This window comes from Rhinolophus sinicus, chromosome 15 (genome assembly GCF_057876585.1).
Source record: "Rhinolophus sinicus isolate RSI-liver-muscle chromosome 15, RSI-T2T, whole genome shotgun sequence".
NCBI classification, from domain to species: Eukaryota; Metazoa; Chordata; class Mammalia; order Chiroptera; family Rhinolophidae; genus Rhinolophus; species Rhinolophus sinicus.
The window spans coordinates 99,389,855-99,406,813 of NC_142515.1; the positions used below are offsets into that span (position 1 = coordinate 99,389,855).

Below are 16,959 nucleotides of genomic sequence, written 5' to 3' on the forward strand. Positions count from 1 at the left end.
TTATTGTCTTATGGTTTGACAACCAACATAAGAAAAAAAATCAAACTCTGATTTGTAGCATTTGCTGATTCCTGTGGTGTAAATACTCCCACATAACTTACCAGTGTGATATCACTGAAAGCAGAGTAGGGAAAAGATGCAGAGTAGCGCACCATTATATTGTATTTCCGTCTGATAGGTATAATAGACATGAATAGCGTCAAGAACACAGATAATTGGGAAATTATAAGCCTTGAATATTCTTTGCCTTTTCAAAAAATGAATTATTTAATTGTTCACTTAAATAATTTAAGTTTAAATAGTCATGTTTAGCAACAAGCTCTAAAAAAAAAAAAACACACTGAAAATTTAACAGTTGCCTCTTGCATGCTGGTATGGGCTGGCTCCAGCACAGTAGATGCTCCTCCATGTTGTTTTCTCGCCACCTAGCACATAAAAGGTGATGTCACAGCAGGATACAAAATTAATATTTAGAAATCAGTTGCCTTTGTTTATACCAATAATAAAATAGCAGAAGGAGAAATTAAAAAAAAAGTCCCATTTACAATTGCTTCAAAGACTATAAAATACCTAGGAATAAATTTAACCAAAGAAGTAAAAGACCTGTACTCAGAAAGTTATAAGAAACTGAAGAGATAAATTAAAGATGATACAAATAGATGGAAACATATACCATGATCATGGATAGGAAGAATTAATATCGTTAAAATGCCCATACTGCTGTACAGACAATATTGTCCATAAGGCAATATACAGATTCAACGCAATTCCTATCAAACTACCAAGGACATTTTTCACAGAAATAGAACATATAATCCTAAAATTTATATGGAACCATAAAAGATCCCGCCTGGATAGCCACAGCAATCTTGAGAAATAAGAACAAAGTGAGAGGTATCATGATACCTGACATCAAATTATACTACAAGGCTACAGTAATCAAAACAACATGGTGCTGGCATAAAAAACAGACACATAGATCAATGGAACAGAATAGAAAGCCCAGAAATAAATCCATGCCTATGTGGTCATTTAATCTACGACAATGGAAGCAAGAATTTACTGTGGGGTGAAGGCAGTCTGTTCAATAAATTGTGCTGGGAAACCTGACAGACACATGCAAAAAATTGAAGCTGGACCACCTCATTACACCATATACAAGAATAAATTCAAAATGGATTAAAGACTTAAGTGTAAGATCTGAAACCATAAAACTCCTAGAAGAAAATATAGGAAGAAAGTTTACAGACATTACCTGGAGTAAGATTTTTAATGATATATCCCCTCAGGCAAGGGAAGTAAGAGAAAAAATAAACATATGGGATTATAACAAAGTAAAAAGTTTTTTCACATCAAAAGGAAGCCACCAATAAAACAGAAAGGGATCCTAATGAATGAGAGAAGATATTTGTCAAAGACATATCTGATAAGGGGTTAATATCCAAAATTTATTTAAAAAACTAATTCAACTCAACTCCAAAAAAAACAACCCAATTAAAAAAATGGTCAGAGGACATAAAGAGACATTTTTCTAAAGAGGACATACAGATGGCAAAAAGGCATATGAAAAAATACTTAACCTCACTCATCATTAGAGAAATGCAAATAACCACAATGAGATACCACCTCACCCCAGTCAAAATGGCTATCATCAATAAATCAACAAACAACAAGTGCTGGCAAGAATGTGGAGAAAAGGGAACCCTTGTGCACTGTTAGTGGGGTTGCAGATTGGTGCAGCCACGATGGAAATCAGTATGGAGGTATCTCAAAAACAGAATGGAACTATATTATGACCCTGCAATTCCACTCCTAGGTATCTATCCAGAGAAATCCAAAACTCTAATTCGAAAAAATGTATTCACTCCTGTTTATTGCAGCACTATACACAATAGCCAAGACATGGAAACAACTGAAATACCCATCGGTACACAACTGGATTAAGCAACTGTGCTATTTATGCAATGGAGTATTACGTAAGAAGAATGAAATCTTACCATTTGCAACGATATGGATGGACCTAGAGAACATTGAAATAAGTCAGACAGAGCAAGACAAATACCATATGATCTCACTTATATGTGGAATCTGAAGAAAAGAATACATGAACGAACTAATCAGAAACAGTCTCGGAGACATAGAGGAAAACCTGAGGGTTGCTAGATGGAAGAGGGGCTGGAGATGAGGGGGAAGGTGAGGGGATTAGAAAACAGTCAGTAACCACAAGATGGCCACGGGGATACAAAAGTTAATTTGGGGAATGTAATCAATAATGTTGTAAAGATTTTGTAGAGTATCCGATGGACACCTGTCTTATTAGGGAGACCACTTCAGGGATGGTGTAGATGCCTGATCACTGCGTTATACACCTGAAGCTGAAGCTGAATAATAATGAATGTCAACTACAATTATATATATGTATATTCACAGGAAGTGGAGTACAGCATTAGGAATAGAGACAGTGGAAATGTAATTGCTATATGTGATGTCAGAGGGGTAGTAGATTGAGGGAGGGTGGTTATCACTTTGTGAGGGATATAAATGTTAAATGACTATTACATTGTTTTGTACACCTGAAACTAATAAAAAAGAAACGGTGATGACAGTATGTTTTGTTGAGTGATAACATTACCCCATGTGGTACACTGATATTTTTTGTACACAAGGGACTCTTAAAAGCAGCATTACATTCTCTACTCAAAGGGCTTCAGAACTGAGTTTATTCTTTTTGACATGTTTTAAATTTAGTGGACTTTACAACAGAATATTCTATCTACGTATGACATTCGAGCTCTGTAAGAATAATTAACCACAGAACAAATCCCATTACTTCCATACTAAACACTTTGTGTTTAATGATCTGATGTGCTCAGGTCTCATTTGTATACATTCATAAAAGTGTACCCTGTTAAAGTTTATTTCTGTGTCTTTTTGTTTTACTGTTTTATTTTTTTTCTCTCTCCATAATGATCCTCTCCTCTCTCACTACTAAGGTCCCTCAGAGGGGCTGCACTCAGTTCTGCCTTCCAGGAATCTTAACCTAAGGCATTATGAATATTATTGTTAAAATAATAACTTTTCCCATTCCACATCAAAATTTAAATGTCAGTTTTGTTATCCTGTCAGCACATGTACTAACCTGATTTCCAAATTAAACTTGACTGATAATAATAATAATAATACATTAAATCATAAGTATGATATATCTTTAAACTGAAGTCTGCTGGATACTATAGCTTAGCGTAAGTGGAAATGTCTAGTGGTGGGGACTGAGTTATGTCATCGGTTTTTGATAGAAAAAACTGAGAGCCTGGAGGCACTGTGGGGCTCTTCTAATCCTACATTTCAACTTTTTGTTCTTAATAGGACCGTCCCCATATAAGATCCACTAGAATATTAATGTGGGAGCCCACTGCACTATGGGAACATCAATAAATAGATCTGATAAAGAAAAAAGCAGCTTCAAGGTCTTTTTTTAAATTCCAAGTATAGCTCTGACATACCATATTATATTAGTGTGAGATTTACCACATACTGATTAGGCATTTATACCTTTATATCTTATTATGTGACAACCACCGTAAGTCTAGTAACCATCTGTCATGTAAAAAGTTATTACGATATTATTGACTTTATTTCCTGTGCTGCACGTTACATCCCTATGATTTATTTATTTTGTAACTGAAGCTTTGCACCTCTTATTCCCCTTCACCTTTTTCACTTGTCACCCAACTCCTCTTCCCTCTGGCAACCATCAGTCTGTTCTCTGTGTCTGAATCTGTTTGTGTTTTATTTTTTTCATTTGGTTTTTTTTCTTTTTAGATTTTACATATAAGTGAAATTAGACAGTATTTGTCTTTTTCTGTCTTTTTATTTCATTTAGCATAATACTCTCTAAGTTCATTCATGTTTAAAAAATATTTTTTAACAAGAAATTGAATAAGGTTAAATGCTTCAATGATTTTAAAATAAGAGCGTAAACCTAATTTTTATAATTTTTAAATGCTCAAGCTTATATTATGAGGAAGAGAGCAGATAACAAAAGTAGAAGCACAAAGGTTAAAAGTCTGTGTGTGGGAAAAAAACTGTGTGTGTATATGTGTGTGTTTGTGCAAAAGCATATGCTTCGGGTTCAGATAGACCTGGGTTCACAGTCTGATTTCTGAAATTTTATAACTGCAAAATTGGTCAAATACCTTAAATTCTGAGAACTTTAATTTTCCTATCTTTAAAACAGGACCAATAATATCTAATTCAAAGGATTGTGGAGAATGCAAAATTAAATAATGTATGTAATGTTCTTAACACACAATGTAAGGACTTATTAAGTGATTATTTTTGCTATTATAATTTTATTACTGTTGATAAAAGAATGGTGGGAAACATTTAATTTTGAGGAATTAACATGCTTTCATTACTGTTAATATAAGCATAATTGCAAATATGAGTAAAATGCACATGTGTAAATAAGATGAATCTAATCAAAGAGTTAAAGAGAGTTAGTCTCATTAGGTGTCATCTTCATAGGTAAATGGTGAAAAGGTCAGATAATCAAAAAGAATCACTAGGAAAACCTGTAAATTGAAGTCAAAGTTCAATTTCTTAAATATCAATTCCATGAAAAGGGAGAGAAAATTGGACAACGCTGGAGAATAGTGGTAGCAGATGTGCTTTTTCAAGTTGAAAATCTATTCTGATTTTTAGTATTCTAAAGTTCGACCTCTCCTCACTGGGATTTCAGTCCAGTGACATCTACAGAAGCATGACTTTTTTTTTTTTTTTTTTTTGGTCTCTAAAGACAAGGACTTGAAAATATTTTAAAATGTTCAAAAAGCCCATTTGTCATGCAGTAACTTTTTAGAAACAAGTTCAGTGACTTAAGTGACAGTGAATCAGAAGCATACTGATTAGGTTAACTCTGAAAAGCCTATGGATTTAAAGATTAACAGGCAAAGAGGAAAAACAGTTAGACATTTACAAAGGAAATGCAAACTAAGCATCTTGAGTCTATCAGTTTGGGTCTGTGATATTAGCACAAGTTATAAGATAAAAATAACTGCATTGCTATGTTTATTTTCATTATAATTTTTGTCTCTGCTTAATATTAAGATTGTTAATTATGGAGACAAAATAAAAGATTGAATCAAACAATCATTCTATTACTAAATTTTAACTGTTTTAGCTAAGTACGATGTTTATTGATGAAACACAAATTGGGAGTTAGCTATCATCGTTAGAAATTTTTTCCAAGTTTGTACGTTTTATAACTTGTGATTCTTTCTCTTTTACTTAAATATAGTTGAAATGTCTCTTTTCAGAATAGGCTTATTCGGCCCTCCCTAAAAATCACATGTATACAGTAATAGCAATAAAAAGAAATTGGAGACGTTTAAATGTATTATGAGTAAAACACTATTATGACAAAATCTATTCATTAACTAGAAGGAAAAAGTTGAAGCTATGGAATCAAATTAATGGTGCTAAAGCGATGTTGAGTTAATGATTTTTTTCTCTTTAACTTCAGTCTATAGAACCAAATTCGGTACTTACTGAAGATCAGTGGAAGTACCAGTATGGGCAGGGTGATTAAGCAACTAAGATGAGAACAGAGAAAAAGGCATAAGTTATCCTGAGGTCTGTAACTGGGTCACAGCAGTGTCTGCTTTTGAACACTACTACCCTGGGAACTACGGGAGTGATAGTTTAAGTTCCTTCATTTGAGATCGAAACAAACCATTAACTACTATATCAAATTCTCACAAATAGCCAAGATAATGATGAACTTGGTTTTGGGAAGACTTAGTAAATTTTAATTAACCAACTTCGATTTCATGACCGAATGACAAATTGAATAAATGAAGAAAAATAGTTGAAAGTCTCATGACTTAGTAACAGTTTTGCTTTTAAAGAAGAAACTGATTTTCTTTAAATTGATATTTTACAGTAATGTATCAACTCAGTTCATATATATATATAATTTATTTTTATAGTACAGAAGTTTACTAATTCTGTGGACGGGAAGATACTTGACCCGCAGTACTGTTTTATACTTAGCTGGGAGAGTCTGTAGTGGAATCCACTTCTAAAACAAACATCTCCATGCCGCCCAGTTTCTAGGTCTGGGGCAAGGACCCAGTGCGCCAAATCTTGTTCTAAGGCTGAGTCTTTGAAGAGAGTTCCTGCCAGTCTGAGCAGGCAACAGAATTTAGCCACGCGTGTCAGGCCAGGGCCGCTTAGACTTTGGTTTGTTGCTGCGGCTGTTGGAGGTGTTGGGAGGGGCATTTCCGTCATAAGGGACCCCTGGCTGCTAGCTCCAAGTGGCTCTGCGTGCGCCGTTCACCCTGTGGTAGCTGATGGGTGATTTCAGCATTCTGCCAGCCTTTCTGTGGGGGTAATTTGTTGGAGTCCTGCACGACATGCTGGGGCATTTTAAGTCCAGTGCGTATAGCCGGAATCCAGAGGCAAGCCACCTGGCCCAGGGAGGACGCATTGGAGGACAGCCAAGACATGTGCGCTGCCGAGGGGAAATGGGCAGTTATGGGCAAGCCTGCCAGGAGCATCGGTCTCATCACGTTTCCCATCCACCGAAGGTCAGAACTTCGCACACCAGGCTCAGCACCTAGCTCATGAACACCCCGCATTGTAGCGGTGACCGGTGGTGACATGTAGGTGAGGACAGATAGTGTGACATCCGGCAACCACCAGAGGCCGCTCTCTGTAGGCTGGGCACAGGAAGCTTGGCCATTTCTCTCACAGCAAGGAAGGAGATGGACATGGGGGCCTGGCCTGAGTCAGAAGGAGAATGAGAGACCTAAGGAGTTTAATAGCATGCTTTTGCTGATAAAACGTCATGTCCGAGGAAGCCCTGTAAAACTCAGAGTGGTCTTTGCTAACCTGGCCTTTCTAATTCGAGTGGGAAACTTCTAGATCGCTGGCAAATGGCTGTGGATCTTGGCTGCTTCTCGTTGGCCCTTCACGGTGAGAGGAAATGCCAGGCAGTGGGCAAGACCTGTACATGAAGCCATGGCTTCCCACCGAGGTAAGTGTAGGTTCACATGCATGAATTCTAGTGACCCCAGCCCCATTTCAGCGAAGCTCTAAGGGCCAGCAGCCACCTCAGTTACCGCTGTGGGTGAGGGAGTTGCAGGAATGACAGGAGGGGCCTGAATCTGGGCGTCTGCAAATGAGATGGCAGAGATACTGAGGCAGTGGGGACTAGGGGCCCCCAGCACCGCTGGCTGGGAACAAGAGCGCTGCAGTAGGTAGTGTCCGGTGGCCACTGCGTGGGCCCTGACAAGCTGTGGGACTGACCCTGGGGCCACGGCAGGTGCGGAAACTCCTGGCCTCAGCACGTCAGCACACCTGTCATTTTGCCAGAAAGAGCTCAACTCTGTTACTATGTAAGTTAGGAACCCCTAAAAATTGACTTATATCTTCTATCATCTCTACGTTAGAAATAGGAACCCTTATTTAATTTTCAGTTTATATCAGTGGGGAGTGAAAAGACTGATAAAACTTCAAAACTAACATTGAAGTTTTAAAACCCTTAAAGAACAACAAATATGAAGTAAAAAAAAAAAACAAAAAACAAAGAAAAAAAAATACCTTAAATGTCGACTTGGTTCAAGATTTTGTAGAAACTATTTCAATGCTCTAGCTTCACATAAGATCAACAATTGTATTCTCAGTGTCCCCCCAAAAAGTTTCCTTTTACTTCTTCTTTGAAACTCGAAAGATATTTAAAAGAATTTTGGGGGTCCCAATTAATTTTTAATCCTGCTACCATTATGATGTAACACAACTGCCGGGGGTCTCTTAATAATTGTGTAACTTTGTCTTTGAAATCCATTGAAATTACTGAATTGGACAACAGGCATAATCTATTTATTGCCATTTTTATGTGACCGAATTTCACATGATTAGATTGTTTCCCATAATGAGTACCAAGCATAAACCAAATGGTTAGTTGATTATTACATATTTGTTGGGTGCCTATGCATTATTATTCACTGTGCTATGTTCTGGGTACACAACCTTGGGCTAGATACATATGATGCCTGCCCGTATGCTGTCCATGTTAGCTGAGATGACAAACAATTATAGCTAGGCACAATTGGAGAAAGGTGCTTGTGAGTACTTAGCAGGAGCACATACGTTGTATTAGTGGGGAGGCCAGGGGAAGGTTTAGAGATGGCTTTCTGGTGGAAGTAATAAGTAAACCGAGACCTAGAGCAAAAGTAGGGAGTTATCCAATACAATGGAGGCAACAGCATCATTGAGATTTGAGAGAAAGAGTGAAGACTAATTCAGGAATTGAAAGAAAATTTATCCCTTAGAGCCTTGGTTTGAGGACAAGAGATTCAAATTGAAACTGGAAAGGAAGGTGATGAAGAGCCTGGTGACAATTCTAAGAAATGAGACTTCATACCAACACCAAAGGGATATGAAGATTCAAAGCAGGGGACTAACATGATCATGGTTACATTATGTAAATGGAGAAATTAAAATGGTAATTTTGTGTTTTTGCTGAAGCATTGAGACTATAAGTGCCAAATACTGTGAGGGGTAAACTGCCTGAGGAGGTCTTCAAAGGGGGCTCAGATGAGAGATTTTGTGACCATCAGCTTCCAGACTATAAAAGAAGGTGGATACACAGATGCCAAAGTGAGAGGTTGGAGACATGGTTTATGTGGAAAGAATCAGTGCTGTGAGATGTGTCACCTCTCCCTTTGAGAGGGAGGTGGCGTTCCATGGGGATCTTTCAGATAGCTTAATATTTGTCCCCCACAGCTTGGGGCCTGAGAAAGATAAATGATGAGATTCTGGCTGCAGCAGCCTGTAACAGCAGTATGAGCTGTGATGTCACCTATGCAAGGTGACATAAAATTAACCATTACATGCACAATCAGCCGTAAACCCATTTACAGCCCTAGAAATGTAGATGTAAACACACAAACATGAAATGGACATGTGAAAGCCAGCGTATGTTCAATGCCAGTCAAGACAGAGCTTTTGTGTCCCCTTACTTCTGTCTTTTCATCTACTCCCACCATGGAGATGTCAAAAACCACACAGCTGCCAGGCAGGAAATCTAGTCAAGTCCTGGTCCCACTGCAGGCATCCCACATGCAGAAAGTCAGGATGAGAAGAGTGGGGACATCTTTAAATTTCAGAGCTTTTATTATTTCCCTGGGATTGATGTATTAATTACTAACTCTCTGGGGCTCTGAAGTGACAGAGGACCGGGGAAGGAGATCTCATTCCACAGAGCTTGTAGGTTTTTAGGAATAATAGGGGAATGATAAAGTTGCTTTATCCCGAGTGTACTGTACTTGAAGCAAACTGGTTCCAGTTAGAAGGATGTCTCTGCTTGCCATGTGAGAATGATTTTAGCATCTCCTAGTTTGATGCTCTGTGAGTTATGTTTATACATGTTATGGATTGTTATATCTTCCTGGAGAATTGACGTCATTCTCAGTTTGTAATGCCCCTATTTATCCCTGATAATTTTCTTGTTCTGTAGCCCAATTTGTCTGAAATGAACATACCTGCATCCACTTTCTTTTGATAAGTGTTTGCATGGTATATCTTTTTTCCATTCCTTCGCTTTTAACCTACTTCAGTTTTCCTATTTAAAGTGGGTTCTTATAGACAGCATGTAATTGGTTCGTGTTTTCTATCACCTCATAATTTCTGACTTACAATTGGTGTTTTTAGACTATTCACATTTAAATTGATTATTGATATCACTGGATTACTATCTACCATGTTTGTAATACTTTTCTATTTGTTGCACTTGTAATTTTTTCTTTAGTCACCTCTTTTTTCCTCTTTCTCTGGTTTTAATTGAGCGTTGTATATGACTCCATTTTATCTCATGTTAGCATATCAATTATATTATCTCTTTAATTTTTTTTTAAGTGGTTACCTTGGACTACCTGCAAGCCTCAACACTTTAACATTTAAATAAATTCTTAGCTTCATATTTTTCTTCTTAACCAAGTACTATGAATTTCTCCTAAAAACTCACATAATATCTTCTTCTCTTTATTAATGTTCAGAGAAGATACCTCACACACCCCTCCTCCTTATACTCAGTATAAATATTTGACATAGAATTTGCTTATTTATCAAGCTTACTAAATGTACAGTACTTTTATTTCTATTTTACTCTCATACTAGTAAGGGTAAAGCTTTTCTTGCTTTTTGTTTTTGTTTTTGTTTTTGGTTTATGTCAGAAACCAGCCTATTAGACTCTCATTTTGAGACGCCTTTGGGCATTTCTCTGAAGCTTTAAATTTAGTCAACTTGAGCACATGTTTTATATCTCTGCACCCCTACTTTTGCTTAAATCTTGGAGTATTTTGTTGACAATAGCTCCTAGATACATGTATAAAGATGCGTTTGCCTTTCATCTACCAATTTAATGAGGGGAGTTATTCTGTTGGTCCTAATGCAGAGACTAGAGGTAGCAGCAGCAATTCTCTGTGGGCTGAGATTCTGGTCTGTTCATCGCTTCTGTCAAGTTGGCCGCAGACCTCCTCTCAAATGCAGATCTACTCTTGGGGTACTGATAAATTCACAGAACTCGACATGCTTCTTTCCTTCTTTTGAAATGTTGACAAGATCTATATATAATAGATGAAATATATGATAGATGAAACAGATATTTCTTTTTATCAACATCTTGTTTGAGCTTCAGACTGGCTATGGAAGATCTAAAATTTTGTTTTTGACAACCAACCGCAAATGATGATACATACAGGCTTTGAGGATATTTATTTTCCTCATCTTATTTTTTTCTCTCTAGAGGCCATTTTGTATATTTTTTCAGCTGTTCTTTTTTGAGGGTGGTGGTGGTCTATTCGTTACTTATGAGCTAAGCTGATTTAAGACAATAGAATTCACATCTTCTGAATATTTCAATGTGGCAATACATCTCTTCTCTTTGGAGTCAGGCTGCCACTTCTGTGTGACTCCAATGCCTTATTGGTAAAATGGGCATAAAAATGACACTGACACCCACCTCATGATGATGACATAATCATGTTGATTAAGAAGGGTCTGGGAAAGTTAAGCGGAAGAAGAAAATGTTTACAAGTCTTAGCATAACCCTTTCCTATGTTTCTTTACCCTGGATTTTATTTGCACTCAAAATACTAATCTTAGTACTAAGATGTAAGATTCTACAGAATGATTTAAAGGGTCAGTTTTAAATACACACACACACAAACACACACACACACGCATGCACACACGCATGCACACACAAACAAGCGTTTGATTAGAATGAGAGTACTTTAATCATTTCATCCCTAACTTGATCTTATTTCTTACTTCACCAGAGAATCACCACTGACTTACTTTATTGCATCTGACATTTTTTTGGACGTCAGACTAACCTGTCCATTTTCTCAAAGTGAGAAATAGGATGATATGATAATCCCTTTAAAATCTTTCAGCCACTTCCTAGGGATTAAGTCTAAAGCTTCTCCATGTAAGTGCCCTAGAAATTGGCCTCTACCTCACTTTCTAGTTTAATTTTCTCTTACTCTGTCCCTTGCAATCTAAGCTGTTTGTTACTCTTTGAATATACAAGATTTTTCACATCTTTGCCTTTATGGCTTTGTTCAAGCTATTTCCTTTGATGAGAACGCCCTGCTCTATATTCTTTCTCTTCTCAATTAACTCGTTCTGTCTCCAAGCTTGCTCTCTTGAATCTGTTCTTCACATGACAACCAGACTGATCTTTGGAAAATGCAAAAATCCTTTAAATAGCTGCTAGTTGCTCTAAGGAGTAGAATGCAATCTCAATATTGTTTATAATATTTTCTTCAGTTTTCTGGACTCATCTTTTTTTTAGCCTGCCTCACACTGTGTGGAGTCACTCTAGCCCTTTTAGATGCTGTTTCCTCTACTTTGCAGATGGCCTCCCAGTTTCCCCCTCAAATCTTGGACATGGGAAAATGTCTAATCATCCCTCAGGTTTAGGATTGTCAATAAAAATATAGGACACCCACCTAAATTTAAATTTCATAAAAACAGCAAATAATTTGTTGTACAGTATGTTCTGAATAGTGCATGGGGACATACTTATACTAAACAAACTGTTATTTATCTGAAATATAGATTTAAATGTGCATTTTGTATTTGTACTTGCTGAATCTAGCAACCCTTCTCAGGTTACAACTAAGCCTTCTCTTAGAACCAAATAATGAGTTCCCTTAACATTTTGGATATTGTGGCTCTAACCATAGTATATTGACATCATTGTTTATCTGTTTTCTTCTTCTACTAGATAGTTTTCTCTTTGGTGACAAGGGCTATATATTTATCTCTGTATCATCGGCAGCCATTACTAGAGAGAGCATAATGCTTATAGCATAGAAATCATTGAACAAAGATTGCGTAGTAAATGGAGGGATGGATGGATGGACAAATGAATGACTATCTCATCAAATACCCCTTTTCTAGAACTTTCCCTGATATCCTCCAGAGCAATATTATTCTAATTATCTCTGTATATTGGTAACACTTTTTACATCTTTCTTTCATAGCTCTTATTGCATATACTCTATGCTTAACACTTATACCTGTTTGTTTATATGTCTGTATATCTTTTTTTTTTTTTTTTTTTTTCATTTCATGGTTGTACTTTCTGCCTTCTGGTAGATGCTAAACCATGGTTGTGACTTAAAGAAGGGACATGTAGTCACTCTTTGGAGAGGAAGTGTTTAACTGAATATAAATATAATAGCCAATTATTGACAAGGAATGTGCTTTTAAGTAATGTTAATAGGAAAATGGTACCCACTGGAATACCTCTTGGTTAATATATATATAGTTTAGGGTGTACAAAGCAACATGATAGTTACATATTTATACCCCTCGCAAAGTGATAACCCTCCCATGTTACCCCTCTGACATCGTTTATAGCTGTTACAATACTATTGACTATACTCCCTATGCTGTACTTTACATTCCATGACTCTGTATACATATACACATACAGGGGGTGCCAAAGAATGTATACACATTTTAAGAAAAGCAAAACTGTATTAAAATTGTAGTTTTCAGTATACGTATACCGATAACAAAAGATGAATACAAGTCATGTTTATACATTTTTGGCACCCCCAGTATGTATAGTTTTAGATGACATTCAATACTATTCTACTCAGCCTCAGGGGTACAGTGCAGTGGTCAGTCATCTACACAGTCTATGAGGCGATCCCCCTGATAAGCCCAGTGCTCACCTGGTACCCTACATAATCTTTACAACATTATTGATTATATTCCCCATACTGTATCTCATATCCCTGTGGCTATATTGTGACTACCAATTTGTGCTTCCTAATCCCTTCACCTTCTCCCCCAACCCCCCCACCCCCCATCTAGCAACAATCAGGGTTTTTCTCTATATCTCTGAGTCAATTTCTGTTTTGTTTGCTTGGTTATTCTATTCTTTAGATACCACATCTTTTTCAGACAGATATAAACAAAAGATTAGTTAGACAAAAGTGCCCAAGACAATAACATAAGCTAGTATTACATACAAGTAGTGTGTTATTTGATTTAAATGTATAATCTTAATTAAGTTTCATAATTGCCTTATGAAGTAAGCACTAGTCTCTCCATAGCTACATATTCAAGATGTGAAAATTAGGCTTAGGAATGTCCCCAAGGTCTTATATGTAGTAAATAGTGGAAAACATCTGTTTCCTGTTAAATAAGCCCGTACTGTTTAAAAGATCCTGCACCATATAATATGAGACATGGTTGAAGGAAAAAGGCTTATTAACACGAAGAGGAAAAAAAAGATGTATAAATGTGTTCAGGTATTTGGAGTATCAGATTTTTGTATGTTTCCAGACAGCAGAGTTAATACCAATGGGAAGCATGTGGCCAGATAAGAGTGGACATTTTCTAACACCTATGGTTATTAAGTGTAAATAATTTATGTAGAATTGGAAAAATTGGATTTGGAATGTAATTGGTTTCCGACTCTTCTACAAAGAGTAGTATCCACATTTCTAGAAGATTTAGAAAGCAATATATTAAAGGTGAGTTACAGAGGGGATTCAGTAGGTAGTTTACATTAATAAATTACATAGTACAGATTTAGAGATTAAAAAAAATATATATTGGACATTTGCTACTTTAAAGATGTTGGATTTAATGGTTTTATAGGTAAAGAGTTTCCTGGCTGAAACTTCAGAGATTTTTGTAAATATCTGTAGAACTGGCAGTAGCTAGGAAGAGATGACATGTTACAGGTATAAACGTTTTTAATCTCCGAGGAAAGAATTTAAATACCTGCGTTGGACATTTTGTTTCACTGTTTATGGTAATCATCTAAAAGGATCCTTTAGCAATACAAAGTAAGCTTCCTACTGTTCTCTGAGAGCATTTTGAAATAATTGTTAACTTTAATGAAGAGCTCGTAGACTGAGAAAGGCAGTGTACATTTAGGATTCTACATAGTCGTGTGTTGTTGAGACAGAACTCTGTCTCCACTCGCTTTTCTGCTTATGAGGGAGAAGAATGTTTCTTTTCTCCATGTGGATTTAAATTGTACTTTTTTCTCTGTAGAGTTGCTTGCCCTGTTTGTTTTTGTTTGAAGATCCATTGACAGGAGATAGGAAGTGGTGTTCTAGAAGGGTGAAGGATGGAATTGTACTAGATTGAGGGAATTGAAGTTCAATTTATACTGTGCCAAGAATGACCTGAACTGTCATTCTACATAGGTCAATATCCAAGGTGTTGTGGGGTATACTGGTGTTGGAGTGTTTGTTCTGATATGATTATGCTTTTGGAGCTACTAGATAAGAGTGTATGCACGTGTCTTGATTTCCTTGAGTGGACTCTGAATTCCCACTGTCCATGATCCCATGTTGAGAGAAATCCAGGGCTAAGGCTGGGGCCGCTCTTTGGTCTCAGTTATTGAGACCTGATTCTGATGGTTAACTTTTTTTCTAGGGCACTCTCATTGGCTAGATTAAGATATTCCCTGTCACAAAGAGCTAGGATAGAGACTGAAGAGGAAGATAGTTCTGTATATATCCAAGTATAGAGGCATCTTCTCCAGGAATATGGGCTAGATCCTTTGAGCCCACAAAGTACCCATGTATGCTGTAACTTAAAAGATACTGTGTTATCATTCTCTCATGTAAATGGATGCACGATTTAAAAAATATCAAAAGGTACACACTCCTTTGTGTTGGGAGAATTAAAAGGAAGGCCAGTGCCATGTCGGGATATAATGATAAAAGGCAGGCAATAACAACTCTCCCTTATAAGCCTTCCCCTCATCATCCTGGGACAGTGTGCCATTAGCCAATGACCCTAGGATCATGGGCAGTTTGAGAACTGCCACAGGTCATTCTAAGAAGGAAGAGCACAGAGAACAGCAGTGAGTATCCAAAAGAAGCCACAGTCAAGATACAGACTGATGCAGAAAAACCCATGAGGGGCCACCATGTGTGGTGACTCATTAGGAAATACTAGGGGTCCATGAAAATGCTGCCATGAAAGTATTCCATTCAGCTAGCCCGCTGCTAAGAGTATAGTTGACTGGCAGCCCAGCTGCTGCCCCTCTAGGTCCCACAAACCACTTAGCTTGTGCCAAAGTCACGTTTCTCCCAGGATGTTGTCAGCTATTGTCTAAGCACCATAGGGTCTAGTGCCAGCCTATTCCTGGGATGCATGGCTCCTCTAATGGAGAATTTCCAAGGATAATGTAGGTCAAACAACACAAAGGCCAAGATTAAGTCCAATATGAAGAAAAGAAAGAGAATGAAGTATCATTGCATGCATTCCTGACTCATACTACTCTCTGAGCTGTTTCTTCCTATCAGTGAAAGGCAAAAGAAAAGGTAAGTAATTACCATTGGTATAAGAGACATTTCATTAGATTGACACATTATGAAAATTAATCATTCTAGTGTTTAAATACTTGCTGATATCAAGCAATGGGAAAAAATAAATATATACGTTTAGAAATAGCAAACATATAATTTCTAGGTATAAATGGATTACCCCATACAAAAGTAATGATGTTTAACCAGATCTTGCCTTTTAAATAATTTTCCCCCTGATAGTAGAGATGGACTTATACAATCTATTAACACTTTTTCCCCAAATTCACTTTTCCATCAAGAGCCAGGTATTGAATATTAGGTCGTCAAAATGAAGTAGACAATGTTTGATGTTGAAAGTGTTGTTAATTGACTCCTACAGAGATTTAGCTAAGGCAATGCAAAAATCAGTTGAAAAAGTAGTCACTAAAGCACTGAATGGAAAGGAAAATGTCAATTTTATTTGATTTTAATTGTTTGACTCAATTTAGTGATTTAAAACTAAACAACAAACAAGAACCAATTGCTAACTCCATCTCTATTTTCCAAAGAGTGGAAGGGGAAGCCCTCTCTTTGTTTCCAATAACTAGTATGTCCAGTTGTTTCACATTACAATTCGTGTTTGTTTCCTCTAATAGAACAATGGCGTACAACTCGGTGCCTAATTTACAGGGTTATAATAAAGAAAAAAAAATGAGGCATTATATTTAACACACTAACAGATGCCTGGCATATAATAAGGACTCAATTTAATGGTTGCTCTTAAGTCACTGGGAGTAAAACAACATGGATATCATTAATAAACATTAGTTGAAGGAGAAAATTAACAAGGTTGATGTCTATGGAAAAAACATAAAGGTTGCACAAAATGAAAAGGTATAGAAGATAAGAAATCTTTAAAAAATTGCAAATGAAAGACAAAGGCACATACAATCAAATAAATCATAAGAAGACCTTCAAGAAGAATGCATGTTTTGTGAAGAAATATGGACAGTTTCTTAAATATATGTGAATTGAGAAGACAGGAAGGGAAGATTATAAGCCCCTTGAGAGACATTGAAATGAATTCAATGACAGGAGAGGCAAATGCAGCAAGAAAAAC

At 36.8% G+C, this 16,959-nt stretch overlaps 1 pseudogene; it reads right to left on the reverse strand.

Moving 5' to 3' along the window:
* Positions 1–6,205: 6,205 nt before the first annotated feature.
* Positions 6,206–11,410, reverse strand: LOC109448104 (mitochondrial inner membrane protein OXA1L pseudogene; annotated as a pseudogene).
* Between the last annotated feature and the right edge of the window lie 5,549 nt (positions 11,411–16,959).